Consider the following 16,961-nt stretch of genomic DNA (forward strand, 5'->3'; position numbering starts at 1 on the left):
ACCTCATCACAAGAACATCATCCCCACCTGCCTCTCCTACCTTGCAGGCCAACCGTGAAGGCCAGCCCACATGCTTCTACGGAAAGCTTTCTGTGGTCTGCTGAATGATGCCCCCCCCCCCCCATGACTACATGATTCCACATGGCAGAAGGGAATCTGCAAGGGTGATTAAGTTAGAGGTCCCCAGGTGGGGAGACTATCTGAGATTACCCGGGAGGGGCGGATGTAGTCCCAACGGTTCTTATCAGAGGGAGGCAGGGAGAGTCCGATTCAGAGCAGAAGGCAGCGCAGTGACGGAAGCAGAGACTGGACTGAGGCACTTTGAAGGTGAAGCAAAGGGTCACAAGCCAGGGAGCACAGACAGCCACCAGAAGCTGAAAAAGGCAAGGCAACAACTGTCCCCTCAGAACCTCCATTAGGAACCAGCCCTATTGACACCTTGGCTTTAGCCCCATGAAGCAGGTTTTAGATCTGTGGCTTTCAGAACTATAAGAGAATAAATGTGTGTTGCTTTAAGTCCGTAACTTTTTGGTAATTTGTTACAGCAGCAACAAGAAACTAATACACCTTCTCTAACCCCCAGGTCCACACTGATCTCTCCCCCCGCCCCCATCTCTCTGAATTCTAATTAAGTCTGAATACACAACGTAGCATTCAAAAATCCCCAGAACCTGTTTCCTCATCCAAGTGGAAGTCCCTCGGGGCACAGTCCCCTAGGCCTGTTTAACATTTCGTGGACAAGGGATATCTAACCTGGAGCCAGCTCGGGAAAAGGTTTAGCAGATACTTGCTGAGAGGAAGTAAACGCACAGCTCAAGACTCCGTTGTACATGATGAGGGAGAGATCACCCTTTGATCTTACAATTACAGCATGTCAGTAGAAATGGAGCGTGTTGCGGGGGCGTCTGGGTGGCTCAGTCAGTCAAGCACTCAACTCTTGATTTTAGCTCAGGTCATGATCTCACAGTCGTGGGATCGAATCCAACACTGGGCTCGGTGTTGGACCTCGAACCTGCTTAAGATTCTCTTCTCTCTCTCTCTCTCTCTCTCTCTCTCTCTCTCTCTCTCCCCCGTCTCCTCCTCTCTGCCCCACCCCCACTCCTGTTCTATTTCAGAAAAACATTTTAAAAAAATGGAGTCTCTTGAACAGACTTTTGTATACCGGTGTTCATAGCCCAACAATGCAATATTACTCAGCCTTTAAAAAGAAGGAAATTCTGACACGTGCTACAACAGACATGGATCTTAAAGACATGATGCTGAGTGAAATAAACCGATCACAAAAAGACAAACACCGCATGACTTCCCTTATATGAGGCACTTAGAAGAGTCAAAGTCACAGAGACAGAAAGGAGAATGAATAACGGTTACCAGGAGAGAACAGGAAGAGGGGAGTTCTTGTTTAACGAGTACAGAGCTTTAATTTGGGAAGACGAGAAAGTTCTAGAGATGGATGGTGGTAATGGTTGCGTTACAGGGTGATTATACCTACTGCCGCTTAAATGCATACTTATAAATGGTTAAAATGGTCATTTTTACATCATATACATTTTACCACAATTTTTTAAAAAATTGAGTCTACAACCTCAGGACAAAGAACAAGAGAGATCTGGAAACATACTCAGGCTGGAAGCACCTGAAAAAGCAGGAGGTGTGGGGCTCAATTGGGAAGACGGAGGGGCCGGCATTGGTGTGGAAGATCTGTGTATGTGGGCTTACCCCAACTCTTAACGGTGACAAAGTTTTCCCTCCTCCCCACCAAAAGGCAAAGCAAATCCTTCAATGACAACAAACCGGTAATGAGTTCTCTGTGCTCATTCTGGGGGTCCAGCACTAAACAAGATGTGCAGCTCAGAGTCACGTGGGGGAGACACACAGGACACAAACAATCACTTATATAAATGGAGGCTACAATGGTCAAGGAGGTCAGCAGAGGTCAAGGAGGTCAAGGAGGTCAGACGAGGAAGTGACGCATGAGCTGAGTGGGGAGTGGTTGAGATTGACGGTGCAGTGGGTGAAGGTGGAGGCAGACAGCACAGCAGGTTTCCAAGACCCGAGCAGAGCACAGGGGAGAGAACAAAGGGGGCAGTGCACTTCTGGGGAGGTGGGCAGGGGACAGACATCAGGGCCAGGGGTCATGTTCAAACCCATGGTCTTGTCCTTGGAGCAAAGAGGAATCGGTAAAGTCATACTGGGATGCGGAGGCGGCGTTAGGAGGAGGTTGGGACACTGTGACCAGATCTGCATTCTGGAAAGAAGGGACAAGAGAGATGTGGGGAGGGCAGGTAGGAGGCCACTTCAACGGCTGAGGGCCCTAGAGAAGTGCTGGAGGAGACGAGACGCTAGGCAGATCCAGGTGGGATTCAGAACTGGAGATGATCAGGTGTTATGGCATTACAGTTTATAAAAACTTGTTGTATCAATTAAAACAAGAGGTCATCAGACGGATGTGACTCTGATGCCATGGCTGGCTACGTAAGAAAACTAAAATCCAAACCTATAAAGGTTTCAAGGTCACAAAATTAAAACCACTAAGGACAACCAACACGCACAGCCAACTAGGCTTTGAGCTATAGCCAGTCAACAATCTCCTTACCTTTCTTCTATCTTTTCTCTACTAAAGCCTCTCCCCAAGCTCCTGTTGGTACAGCACTCCTAACCACTTCCAGCTTGGTGCTGCCCAGTTTGAATCAACTTTTGCCCAAATACACTCGTAAAATTGTTAATATGCCTCAGTTTATCTTTTTATGGTTCTGATGTCATTAGAGGGAACCAATGGAGAACCCTCACGGCCTCCAGGAGTGACGAGCAGCCACGGGAAGGTACCTGCTGAGCCCCCTTGGGCTCCCTGCTTTGTCGCTGCCTCCGGAGGTGATGGGTAAGTCCCTCTCAGATCCGAGCTGCACAGTTTTTGTATTATGAGCTTTCAGACTTTATTTGAGCATTTCTTTTCCTGACCTAGGTCTGGAAACCACCTGGAGTCGGACTGGATCCAGGGTCATACTGGTCCAACCTGGCAACCAGACTGAGACCAGGGTGAAGACTCTGGTGAATAAAATTTTGTTTTAAGGCTGAACCAAAAGGTTAACTTAACCAAAGAGAATTTTGAATTACAGTGACCACAGTGGAGAACCTTTAACCTAGAGAAGCTTATCCATTCAGGAGATGCCCTAGAGAAAACGGGGTCTCAGCCAAGGACTCACCATAAAAAGTAGACAGAAGTTTATTTATCCCCCTCTACAGTTTCTGTGACCAGGATGAGACCCACTGGGACACCTCACATGCTTCGGAGCCTGCAGATGGGATCCTGGGAAAACTGGCACAAGCCAGGAAAGGGTGAGAATTCCTACCAAAGTCAACTCTTCCAGATCTCCACCTGTGGTGCCTGGTTGTGAGGGGAAGGTAAGATTTCACACTGTCACTCCCTTCCCAAATTCACATTGACAGGCAAAACACACACACACACACACACACACACACACACACACACACACACACACAAAACAAAACAAAAATAACATTTGTAAGAATAAGATCTTTGAATTGTGACTCGTGGATTTACCTTTGGGAATGCATCAGTGCGGACCCCTACTCTCCTAGGGACAGCGACTACCTCTCGTTTGTCCTGTTTGTGTTCTGAGAACTTGGCTTCAGTTGGTTAAGCAGCTGACCTCAGCTCAGGTCATGATCTCACGGCTCGTGAGTTCAAGCCCCACATCGGGCTCTGTGCTGACAGCTGGGAGCCTGGAGCCTGCTTTGGATTCTATGTCTCCCCCTCTCTGCCCCTCCCCTGCTCACGCTCTGTCTCTCTCCCTTTCAAAAATAAACACTTAAAAAATTAAGATAAAATATAATAAAAAATTGTTTCTTAAAGACAGCAGCAAGTTATCTGTTCAGATGGCTTTAAATGTTTTGACCAGTATTTGGAGAGGTCTTTAAGATTTTCACCTATTTTCCAAATAACCCTCCATTTTTTTTTCTTTTTCTTTCCTTCTGGTAAGAATCCCTTACTGGATTTTATATTTCAGGGATGGTCCTCATCACTTCCTAGAGAAGGCTGGGAGGCCCCAAAATATGGATGAACAAAATTATGGGTTGCACTCCATCCACGGGTAGGGTTTCCTCTTTGCTGCCAGCTCTCAGGGGAACTGTCTAAATCTTTTCTTCCTTTGGCTATCTTTGGGAGTGACTCTGGATCCTGGGAGGACTGTTTCTTCTATACCTCTTTAGGGGTACCTCTTGCATCCTTGGGGTTGTTCAGGAAACCTGACAAGAGATTCAAGAGAATTTAAAATAACTCTATGGGCAGAAGCTGGCCAAATTGGAAGCCGGTACTCAGAGCCTAAGAGAAAGGTTTTTTTAAAGGCCTTCTCCCCTAAGTTAAATGAAACTATGTACCCAAGGGAAAGAAAACCATTCCAAAGACTAACAGCTCTAAATCTAGAATCTAGAAGCCTGTGATGGCCATCTCAGTTGAACATCTTCTTCCTGATTCAGAGAAGCAAACTGAAGGTAATATAGTTGGATGGGGGGTCAGCCTTGAGATCATCGAGGTTACAACCCAAGTCTGGGAGGAATTAAAAACTGTACTCGTCTTACATATCAAGTCTTTACAAGAACAGAAATACTGCTCTAGAAAGAATTCAAAGCCCCCCACCCCCATCTTTTTTACCAATCCCAAAACCTTCCCTATTCACCTCCAAAGGCTTGCAAGTATTGTCAATTTCTTGATTTAGGATCAAAAGTCCTTAGCGGAACTTGTATTCTTTCCCTGTGCTTTGAGAAGTCAATATTGTACCAACCTTCCCTAGGAACTGAGGGCCATCTCTGAAATACAAACTCCAGTGAGGGGATTCTTATCAGAAGGGAAAGAAAAAGGAAAAGAGGAAAGGGGTGCTATTTGGAAAATAGGTGAATTAAAAATCTTAAAGATCTTCTCTACAGATACTGGTAAAAACGTTAAAGCCATCTGAACACAAGATAAACTTACTGTTTATCTTGTGTTCAAAAAACACAATTTTATTTATTTATTTTTTTAATGTTTATTTTTGAAGGAGAAAGAGACTGGGCACGAGCACGGGAGGCGAAGAGAGAGGGAGACACAGAATCTGACACAGGCTCCCGACTCCAAGCTGTCAGCACAGAGCTCAACGCGACTCACAAGCCATCAGATCATGACCTGAGCTGACGTCCACCGCTTGACCGACTAAGCCACCCAGGCTCCCCAAGAAACACAATTTTAGATCCAATTGTTCTCTTATAAACTAGTGACTTTTACATTAATAATGCCTGTTTCATGGCTAAAACTTTAAAACAAAAGCTATAGGTCTCTGTTTATATGTCTTTATGTTTACGTGTATCTATGTATGTATTTTACTGATGTGTGATATTTTTCTACCACATTGGCATTGCCAACATCAACTTGTAAAGGGCTCTATTTAATTGGCTTAAAGACAAACAACCTCAAGGACAGAAAAGCACTCTACAAATTAAGTATGTTCTCAGAAATATAAACACTAACCCAAATGTTTTTCAAGGTCACACGATCTGAGATAATCTACAAATGAAATTTTCAAGAATACTGATGCTTTACTGTATGTGTACTTAAAAATAGTTTCCAGGGCACCTGGGTGGCTCCGTCAGTTAAGTGTCCAACTTCAGCTCAGGTCATGATCTCATGGTTTGTGAGTTCGAGCCCCGTATCAGGCTCTGCGCTGATAGCTCGGGGCCTGGAACCTGTTTCAGATTCTGTCTGTCTGTCTGTCTCTCTCTCTCTCTCTCTCTCTCTCTCTCTCTCTCTCTCTCTCTCTCAAAAATAAGTAAACATTAAAAAAGTATATTTTTTAAATAGTTTCCAAAATGTTTCTGGTAACTTGAAACAAAAGTATACTGAGATAAGTTAAATGATGGATATTCACTGAGTATCTCAGATCATTTCCAGATAAGATAAAATAATGAAACATTACTGAACACAGGTTTTATCTACTTTTGGCTTCTTATTACAGAGAAACTAAAAACATTTGGGTGTGTTAATAAACACGTCCTCTGCATCACTGAAATGATGTACTACTGAGGAAGCATATGCTTCTAGAAATCAAGAAATATATTCATGAATCTGCCAATACAAAGAATGCTGATTTCTTACTTTTCACTAGAAATTAAGGTTCCTAAGGGTTAAAAACTCTAATTAATATGGAACTGTTAACTACTAGAAATAATAAGGGAAAAAACTCTGTATGCAAGGAAAGTAAAATGTGTTTTGGCCAAGAAAAGGTCAGGAGGCATGAAGATGCTTTTTTGTTAAGGGAAATGAAAGGAATTTTTCCCGAAACTAAAAGCTGGTTCCTTCAGGGGCACCTGGGAGGCTCAGTCGGTTAAGTGTCCAACTTCAGCTCAGGTCATGATCTCACGGTCTGTGAGTTCAAGCCCCGCATCAGGCTCTGTGCTGACAGCTCAGAGCCTGGAGCCTGTTTCAGATTCTGTGTCTCCCTCTCTCTCTGACCCTCCCCCATTCATGCTCTGTCTCTCTCTGTCTCAAAAATAAATAAATGTTAAAAAAAAAAAATTTAAAAGCTGGTTCCTTCAGAATGGGAAAGAGGAGAACAAAGGACAAACTGAATGGATTATGGAAAGCTGGGAACAGAGAGACAGAGGGAATTTTTACCTTGTGTACTCAATTGTTATTCCAAGGGTTTTTAACGTAAGCTTTAATACAATAGGGTACTTACGTAAAACTAAAAAGTTTCTTTCATCTACCTAAAGGACAAAGTTGTCCTAAACTCTTAGTCTGTTCTTGACAATGAGAGATTGTGAAAGGACTTCCTTTACCTTGTAAGTAACACACCTGGAAAGCAAAGCTTTCGTGTTTCCCTAAATTAATTTCCTGTGCTTCGTGTTGCCTTTATCAGGTCTTTGATGCCTTAAGAAAACTGAGTCTTCTCAGTATTCGAAGAGCTAAAGCTTTCCTCACAACTATGTAACCTTCTGTATTTGCCTTTGAAATGTTCTGTCACTTTGGTGAAATAGATAATTGAGTATATTCTTTCACAATGGTCTGTGATCCTACTTAGTCAAGCATCCAAACTTCCCAAAATCAAATTCTAAGTAAAGACTTTTTGACCTGGAAGTAAGTTTGGGATTTTCTAGAAGGTCCCTGGAACATTTCAAAAGATTTGTTGTCTCTCCTCATAAAAAGACAGATATTAATTAGGTAACTAATTAGCCTTATTTGCTGTTAAATTACATGAGAAGCACTGTCAAGTAAGAAGTAATAATTATGTTATATTTGTATGCATATAGGTTATTAATATAAGTGTTCCAGGGGCGCCTGGGTGGCTCAGTTGGTTAAGCATCTGACTTCGGCTCAGGTCATGATCTCATGGTCCGTGGGTTCGAGCCCCGCGTCGGGCTCTGTGCTGACAGCTCAGAGCCTGGAGCCTGCTTCCGATTCTGTGTCTCCCTCTCTCTCTGACCCTCCCCCGTTCATGCTCTGTCTCTCTCTGTCTCAAAAATAAAAATAAACATTAAAATATATATATATGTGTGTGTATATATATATATGTGTGTGTGTGTGTGTATATATATATATATATATATATATATATATATATATAAGTGTTCCAGCAATTATATAAAATTCCTAGAAATCTGATATATGTCCTGGTATAATACTATCACTTACAATTCTAGTTATTATCTCAAACCCTGTATGCCACAGAAATAACCAAATTTTCTTGTTGACAGCATTGTAATGAACTTTGAACAACTCTTTAACCATGGCCATTTTTAAATCTTTTTTCCCTTACAGAAACTTACTTTTCTACTCTGATGCTTTTGCAAATAAATGTTCCTACAAAAGTGCTTGTTCATCTTCCAGACGACTCATGGGAAGGACTCTAACAAGTACAAGTTTCTGATAACTTCCAGACCACACCACTGAGTAAGAATTGGCAGAGCTCTAAGGGAAAGACTGACAGTTTCATAAAACTAACAAAAGATCAAGATCAACAAGAATTAGTTACATTGGACTGAATGAACTGATAGAGATGATTTTATAATTTTTATGACTTTTGTTTGAAACACTGTGGTGTTGTTTTTCTAGAGTTAGGAAACTCTGTCTTTTCTCTTAAACTATCATTAGTTTGGTAAAACGCACCTTTGTAAACAAAGATGAAACATTTATCTTTTCTCCTTATCTGATTCCTCCAGAATTTGGAAACTCCATTCTTATTTTCATGGAGATACAGTTATTTGCTTAAGTTCAATAGGAATCTGTTCTCCTTGCAACAGGACACAATTGGAAACATTGGTTATATGACCAAGACTTTGATGAAATGTCGTATTTGAGAATATGCATAAAATCAGATGTGAGAAAATAGTTTGAAGGAACTAAAGTTGACTTATGGAGCCAAAAAAGTCCCTGGGAACAAAGAGCCTGGCACCTTGCTTACAGAGTTCTCAGCAACCTTAGCAGGTGAGTAAGGCAGGTCACTTCCTGGCAGGCCCAGGAACTTCAAGATATCCTGGGGACCTCATGAAGAGAAGAATTCACCCAAACAGATAGGTATTGCAAGTGAAGTCTGATGGTGAGTTCTTGGCATGGCTTCTTAGCCTGGAGAGGCTATAAAAGTCCTATCTAAGACGCCCTCTGAAAAGTTCCAGAAAAGCAGATTTTTAAAAGGTCTAATATGGTCAATCGTATTCTTGCTGCACTTATGTAAATAATCAGGCCAACTTTAATAAGATTAGATTTATTATGCAAACAAATTAGTCTTACTGTAATTATCTTTATTAGAAATAGGGGCGCCTGGGTGGCTCAGTCAGTTAAGTGCCCGACTTTGGCTCAGCTCATGATCTCACTGTTTGTGAGTTCGAGTCCCGTGTCGGGCTCTGTGCTGATAGCTCAGAACCTGGAGCCTGTTTCAGATTCTGTGTCTCCGTCTCTCACTGTCCCTCCCCCACTCACACTCTGTCTCTCTCTCTCTCTCTCAAAAATAAATGTTAAAAAAAATATTTTTTAAAGAAATGAGGGTGATGTAGAACAAACACTGTGTTTCAGTAGAGGATTATAACACAACCTATAGATATCAGATTCGACTCCTGTTCATTGTCTTTGAGGTTTTATTTTATATATATATGTATATGTATATATATGTATACGTATATATGTATATATGTATATATATTTTTTGTTTTTTAATGTTAATTTATTTTTGAGACAGAGAGAGACAGCATGAATGTGGGAGGGTCAGAGAGAGAGAGAGAGGGAGACACAGAATCTGAAACAGGCTCCAGGCTCTGAGCTGTCAGCACAGAGCCCGACGCGGGGCTCGAACTCACGGACGTGAGGTCATGACCTGGGCCGAAGTCGGACACTCAACCGACTGAGCCACCCAGGTGCCCCTATATATACATATTTAAAATATCCCCTGTTTTCTCCCACCCTTCTGATTTGGATCACAGAGGCTGCCCTTGAAGCGCCTTATAAGGGACCATACCTCAGGCTCTCTCCACAACCCAACAGCAGCCGTACTTTAGGGATTTGAACCTTGGGTCCCATCCCCCAAATGAAAGGGACTCATTTAGACACTTGGATCTGCATACCAGCTGGAGATCTTAAATTAAAATTAACTAGGGAGGTTCCTTCCCAGAATTAGAGAACATCTTGAGACAGACAGCTCTCCCAAGGTCATGAATCAATATTTTCAACCCCAACATGAAACGTTTACTCCTTTCACCTTTTTGCTCCTTGCTTCCTCTCTGTGTTAACGCACAGGAAGGCAACACTCCTTTACTCTGGTAGCTGTCACTGAATCTACTGCTGAGTCCACAGCTGTACAACCAAAGTCCCCAAACACTCTTGCTAAGGTGGGGTTTTTTTAATGTTTGTTTATTTATTTTGACAGAGAGAGGGAGAGAGAGAGAGAGCACGCACACAAGTGGGGGAGGGGCAGAGGAGGAGAGGGAGAAAGAGTCCCAAGCAGGCTCCGCTCTATCTGTGGGGAGCCTGATGCGGGGCTCGATCCCAAGAACCAGGAGATCATGACCTGAGCCGAAATCAACAGTGGGAAGCTTAACCAACTGAGCAACCGAGTTGGTCACCCAGGTGCCCCAAGGTGGTTTTGGGTAACAGAATTGCTTTATGTTACTTACTGGATGAACAAAGAGGAAGCTGGATCATTGTACCTGGACCATTACCTCCGGTACTGCAACACATACAAGAAATTAACAAGTCACTTGGTTAAAACAGGTTGATGACCCCCACCCCATGTACATTCTGTGATTTATTTGATATCAGCTGGGTGGTTCATGGAGGCCCTAGCTAAGGAGGAAACTTCAGTCTCTTGGTACCAGCCTCCCAACAGTCATCACTGGAGTCTCCCTGGAGCACCAGGTTCTCTCCAAGGTCCTAAATGCATGTTCACAGCCATCCGCAGTATATCACATGGTCTCTCTGAGCGTGGAGAAATAGAAAAAAGGAAGCAACCAGATGAACAAGATGAAAAACAATTCTTCCACAGATCTGCCCTCACAACTTAGGAGTGTCACAAGGACACAAGAGCCACTTAACTCTCACGGTGACTGGAGAGTGGCGCCCATACCAACTTTTTGGTCAATCTCTCATGGATGAGAGGATGGCCAAAAGAGGGAAAGTGTTTAATTAAACAAGGACAGTAGACCAATAATGCTCTCAGGCCATGGCAGCCTACATAAAAAGCAAACCAAAACCTAAGCCTCTAAATGCCTCAAAGTTACAAAATCAAAATGCTAAAAGCAACCAATCAGGAACAGCTAACTAAACTCTAAGCTACAGCCAATCAATTAACTTTCTCACATTTTTCTGTTACCTTAATTTTCTTTCTCATGTTCCCCAAACTCCTGTTGGTGAAACACTCCTAATCGCTCTTGGTTCGGCACTGCCTGATCCAAGTCAATCCGTGTTCAAATAAACTAAGATGTTTTGGGGCGCCTGGGTGGCGCAGTCGGTTAAGTGTCCGACTTCAGCCAGGTCACGATCTCGCGGTCTGTGAGTTCGAGCCCCGCGTCAGGCTCTGGGCTGATGGCTCAGAGCCTGGAGCCTGTTTCCGATTCTGTGTCTCCCTCTCTCTCTGACCTTCCCCCGTTCATGCTCTGTCTCTCTCTGTCCCAAAAATAAATAAACATTGAAAAAAAATTTAAAAAAAAATCTTTAAAAATAAACTCAAGATGTTTAATATGCTTCAGTCTACCTTTTAACAAAATGGATATTTGGTCTTCCTCCCTGTTCCCGGCACAGAGCCCCTAAAGCCCTTAAAATTTTTTCCTAAATGATGAGAGGCCTAAAGGTGTCTTTTGCTGTGTTAATGAAGTGACTTTTGGACCGCACCTAAGGAAGGGGCCGGCTGCCAGGACAATCAAGCCTGTGACTAGAAGGCTGGACCTTTTAGTCCCCTCCTGAGCCTCTGCAGAGGCAAGAGGGGCTGAAGGCTGAATCGACTGGCAAAGGCCGATGACTTCATCATTCATGCCTGTGTAATGAACTCTCCATGAAAACCCAAAAGGATGGGGTTCAGAGAGCTTCTGGGCTGCTGCTGAATCTGGGACCTGGGGAGCCTGGCTTGCTTGGAGAGGGCTCAAGAAGCTCCTCACCCCTTCCCCATACCATGTCCTCTTGGCCTCCTCCATCTGACTGTTACCGAGTTACAACTTTTTAAGATGAACCTAGAATCTAGTAAGTAAAATGTTTCTCTGAGCTCTGTGAGCCTCTCTAGCAAACTAACTGAACCCAAGGAGTAGGTCACTGGAACCCCCGGTCTACAGTCAGCTGGTCAGAAGCGCAGGTCACAACCTGGGCTTGTGACTGGCATCTGAAATGTAGGGGAGACAGTCTTGCAGGACTGAGCACTTAGCCTGTGGGATCGTACTCCCTCTCCAGGTAGGTAGTATAAGGACTGAGCTACATACCCAGCTGGGTACCCAGCTGGTGCCTGAGAACTGCTTGTTACTGAGAGAGGCAAGGGGAACCCACAATGGAACTGGGTGCAGAATCTGGAGGTACAAGCGATGAAAGAGAAGGAAGGGTCTCAAATCTATCTGAGCTTTGTGTTCTGTGACACTAGATGGATGGGGCCTTCAAACTCAATGACTGAAGGTGTGATCGGTGTTACCACACTGCAGCACTCAAAGGTGCACCCTCCACCTTGAAGTCAATGCCGGTGGTGTCCCCTGGACTTGTGCACAAGCAGCTACCCCGTGAGACATGTGACCCACAGACAAGATGTGGTTGCCTGACCTGGGCCCAATTTCCCCCTATCGTTTTCCTCCTAGTGCACCTGACGGCTGTCATCCATGAAACCTGTGCCCAAAGCCCAATGGAATCAAGTGTTTCATGTTTCCCTGTTCAAGTTAAACCCCGCCCACTGAAATCACATGACGAGCCTGGCCTTTCAGAGGGATCTGGACAAAAGGAAAGCAGGAAGAGGAAAGCCTCTGTGCGCCCATGACTCACGCCGGAGGCACGCTGGAGGGCTGTCTGCTCTCTCCCCACTCATCGCTGTCGTCAACGTAATGCTCACGTAGCCCAGCGCATATGGTTTTCTGGACATGTGGCCTGTGGCTGGGAGGAGCCGTGGAGGCCGCTACTCCCCGGCCAACAAGTCACACTCCACAGAATTAACCGGAAGCCCAAGACGGCCTCACCCCTTGCAGCTTGAGAAGGCTGGAGCAAGGAAACAAAGATCTCTTCAGGCCTCCCCCAGAGACTCCAGGGCAGCCCAGATGACGCCAGGGCCCCTAAAGAATGAGGGGGCCACGCCTCTGCCAGGGGTTCCAGTCGAGTAAAGCCAGAGAGGAAGCCACTCTACCCAGTAACTGGCAGCAGGGGGAGGCGTTCACACCTCAGAACATCACAGCAAAACAGACGGCACTGGGTGGCATCCAGGGAACCTCACCTGCCCTTCTGCCTCCCCCCTGCTCACCTCTGCGGACAAGTACACCGCGGCTCTGCCCCACACCCTGGCAGATCAGCCCCCGGGAGGCGGGGACACCCAGAGAAGCCAAGCCCTGGGTCGCAGGAAAGATGAAGCCTCCTGAATCCTGAAACCAAATGGGACTACGTATGTCAAGAAGTAATTTACAGGGGCGTCATTGTGACGTCGGGTTGGAATTCTGTTCTGTCTTTGGCTGTGGGACCTGGGAGGAGATTCTAAACCTTTCTGTGCCTCAGGGTTCTCATCTGTGAAAGGAGGACGATGGTGAGTAGCTCTATGCGCGGAGCACTGTGAGGATACAAAGTGTCAGACCAGCGCCTGGCACGTGGGGAGCAAACAACATCATCCAGTAAGAGCGTCTCCTATTATTATTCTTTTAGGACAGGAGTCTGACAAGCTGCTCCCAGGCTACAAGCAGCAGGCTGACAGCGTGCAGTTCCTGCCTGCTTCCCGTAAGCTCCGGCCGCCACCGTGCGCGAGGGGGTGCCGAGCGCCCCCGGGGAGGACAACGTTTTGTTACAGAGGCTTACGATGATGAATATGATTCTCAGCTCTTGCCTTTTGCCAAGCTATAGCTTTAACACTTAAAGAAGTGGCCTGAGCCTTTCTCATTTCCCCCAGTAAATATATTGAACAGCTGTGTGGGGTCAAGAAGTTTTCCATCTCCATAGGCCTGTCTCCTTGACTGTAAACCAAAAGCTCTCTGAAGTCCCTTCCAGCAGCCACATTCTAGAAGGGTCCTTGACGCCAGGTGTTCATAAAGCCAGCCAGGGACCTCTGCACTTGTGTGTGAAGTTCCCCTTTTCCCACTGAGGGTCTCGTCTTTGCTTTTTCGTCTTGTGTCTAGAAATCAACATTTCAACGTTGCAGTCAGAGTAACTCTCCAAATTTATAAATGTGATAGCTAAAAAAAGATACCTCTGAATGGTAAAATGCTTCCCAATAGGTATTTCTAGTACCTCACAATTTGTCCTGGGACTAAGTGGTGTCCAGGAGCTTGTAAGAGTCACCGTAACCCCACCTACCCCACCCTCGGTGAGGAAGTCCAAAGGCCATAAACATTTACCAGTAAGAACGTGCCAGACGCTGTGGCCAGCCCCTCCTTCTCTCTCTGCAGAGTCCCATCACAGGGGATTATAGCGCTGAGGGGTCAGAGAGAACTTTAAAGTTCGTCTAGTCTGACCACCTCCCTGATACAAAAACCTCCTCTGTAACATCCCCGCATCTTCCCTGTGCTTAAGCGCCTCCAGGGATGGGAACTCGCAACCTTTATAATTTATTAGTTTTTGCATCTTTTCAACAAGTGGCTAGGTGCTGCTAATCCAGCGATGAAGCAGATTGAAACAGTCCCTGCCCTCAGAGGGCTTATGGTCTAGACGGAGATACAGGGGAGTAAAGGAATGCAGTGAAATATTAATCTGTGTGCTTTTGTTTTCCACACTTCCTTGAACAGCACCTTCCCCCAGGTCGACCAAAGGTTTTCACGTATCTTTGATGAACGTGGGAATTATTTCAGCAGAAATGCTAATAGACAGAAACAGTTAGAACTCACTTTTGTGATGTCCGGCATAGGCTCCAGAAGCCCACAGAAGAAACAGTTTTGAAAGACAAATCATTTTGATTCATGTCTGGATTCTGCCCAGAGAAGAAAGGCTCCCAGAAATCATGAGTCTGGGTCTCAGGCCGGGAAGGTGGAGAATCACCAAACTTTGGGGCACATCAGAACCCCCCGGCGGGCCAGTGTAGACACAGGGTGCTGCCGGCACCCACCCAGAGTTTCTGACCCCGCAGGCCTGGGGGGGAGTCTCTGCACCACGAGAACCTTCCTAGGTGACACTGCTGCTCCAGGGACCATGCTTTGACAGTGGACGGGAAAGAGAAAGATCCAGGTTCAGGTCCCGGGGGACTATGTGTGACCCCCCCCCCCCGCACCCCGCCTGGGCGGGAAAAGCACGGTGGCCACGGGGTGGAAGCTGACCCCTGGGGAAAGGGTGGAGCTTGCTGAGAAGAGGGACCAGACTCCTCGGGATCATCCGGGGAAAGAAGTGACATCGATAGTGAGAAATGTTTCGTTGTCACCCACCAACGGCACCGGAGAGGGGCGGGGAGCCAAGCCAACGTCTACAGACCATTGGCTGCCATCCGAGCCAGGACTGAACGTCACATCAGCTGTTCGCCCCACTGCTGTGCGGTTAGGACGCTCTACTGACCGCTCCTGCACCACAGCCTGAGACAGTCTGGCACAAAGGGGGCTGCCTTGTTGCCCTGGACAGTCTTCTGCATTCACTTCCTAGAGCGAAGGTCAACTGACCAGCACAAACAGTGCAGCTTGGAACAACAAAAATGTATTCTCCTCCAGGTCTATAGTCTACAAGTCCAGAGTCACGTTGCGAGCAAGCCCTCATCCCTCTGAGGGCTCTTAGGATTCTTCCCTACCTCTTCCAGCCTCCAGAGGCCCCAGGCGTTTCTTGGCTTGTGGTGGCACAACCCTAATCTCTGCCTCCGGCTTCACATGGCCTTATTCTCTAGGTTTATCCATGTCCTTTCCTCTTCTTGTAAAAACACCAGCCATTACGTTTAAGACTCATCCAATCCAGGATGGCTTCATCTTAATGTAACTAATAACACCTGTAAAGACTATTTCCAAAGAAGGCCTATTTAAGGTTCCAGGTGTACATCAATTTGAGGCGGGGGGGGGGGGGGCGAACTGAATCCAATTGCAGAACTTCTCTCCCCTTTGCAACAGCTCAGGACACTTATTATTCAAGGACACGCCCCTTGAAATAGAAGGTGGGATTCTTGACAGATACAAAGTAGGATCCAGAGAAGCGATTCAGTGGCAGGAAAACCCCTCAAACCTGCACCTGGGTGGGAGTTGGTCAGCAGTAAAGCCCACGAGTTACACAGTTACGGGCGCGCGTGACAGGTGATGATGAGGAGTGAGGGTGGGGGGAGCCGCGGGGACACAGAAGGCAGGCACTGAACACAGACTTGGGTGTGAGGCACGGCTTCCTGATACTTAGAAAGTCTCAGGTGAGATCTGAAGGATAAACAGGAAATCCTCAGAGGAAAGTCTGGGTGGGAAAAGAGACAGTGGGGAAGAGTGAAGAGTGTTCTGGAAAGGGGGAACAGCTGGGCAAAGACCTAGACGTGATGGAGAAATACCATTTATTCCAGGAGCTCAAGCACATTCAAACTGGCTGGCTTGTAGCCTGGTGCAAGGGGGCGGGGGGTGGGGGGCGACTGGGGGACTGAAGTGTGAGGCCATGGCTTTCACCTCTTGGAGTCACACAGAATGATCCCAACCATTCTTCAACTCGCAAATCCTTATGTCCTTCTAGCACTTTAAAGACAGATCTCTTATTATCTTTAAATACTCTCTTTTCCAAGTTAAATACACTTATTTACTCCAAGGACTTCTCGTATACTTTGGAGTCCCATCTCAATCCTGACTGTCCTGAAGTCCCGCGAGAACACTCCAGCTCGTCTACATTTCTACAGGCAGAACCCCTAAATGGAAGAAAAAACGCCAACCCGACATCACAGGATCCGTGTTTACCGACGGCATCTTTCCTTCCTAGACCTGGGTGTACAACTGAGGCAGGTCTTTGCAACAAAGATGCTAAGGACCTCAATGTCCACCATTAATTTCTTCCTCTTTACTGCACCCCAGATTTTAGCTAAGCACATGGTTGGCCAACTAGAGCCTAATCCCCATCTTCTTTGAGTATGTGACTGTGTGGCTTAACCACGTGACTAAGTTCTGGTCCACACGATCTTTTTTTTTTTTTAATGTGAAATTCATTGCCAAATTGGTTTCCGTACAACACCCAGTGCTCGTCCCAACCAGTGCCCTCCTCAATGCCCATCACCCACTTTCCCCTCCCTCCCACCCCCCATCTTACTAACAAAGCCATTTATTCTGGTCTTCCTGCCTCCCCTGCTGGCGGGAAAGAGAGACAGCTGTAGCAGCCCTGTGTTCGGAGACGGAGG

The 16,961-nt window shown here is 45.9% G+C and overlaps 1 long non-coding RNA gene across 1 annotated transcript; it reads left to right on the plus strand.

Moving 5' to 3' along the window:
• Window positions 1–2,937: 2,937 nt before the first annotated feature.
• LOC121013696 (uncharacterized) lies at window positions 2,938–8,766 on the plus strand. Its single transcript, XR_005782867.1, has 2 exons — window positions 2,938–3,336; window positions 7,808–8,766. It is a non-coding gene; the product is annotated as an uncharacterized LOC121013696 (long non-coding RNA).
• The last annotated feature ends 8,195 nt before the right edge of the window (window positions 8,767–16,961 follow it).

The sequence above is a fragment of the Herpailurus yagouaroundi genome, unplaced genomic scaffold, assembly GCF_014898765.1.
Source record: "Herpailurus yagouaroundi ecotype Mexico unplaced genomic scaffold, PumYag 199, whole genome shotgun sequence".
Lineage (NCBI taxonomy): Eukaryota > Metazoa > Chordata > Mammalia > Carnivora > Felidae > Herpailurus > Herpailurus yagouaroundi.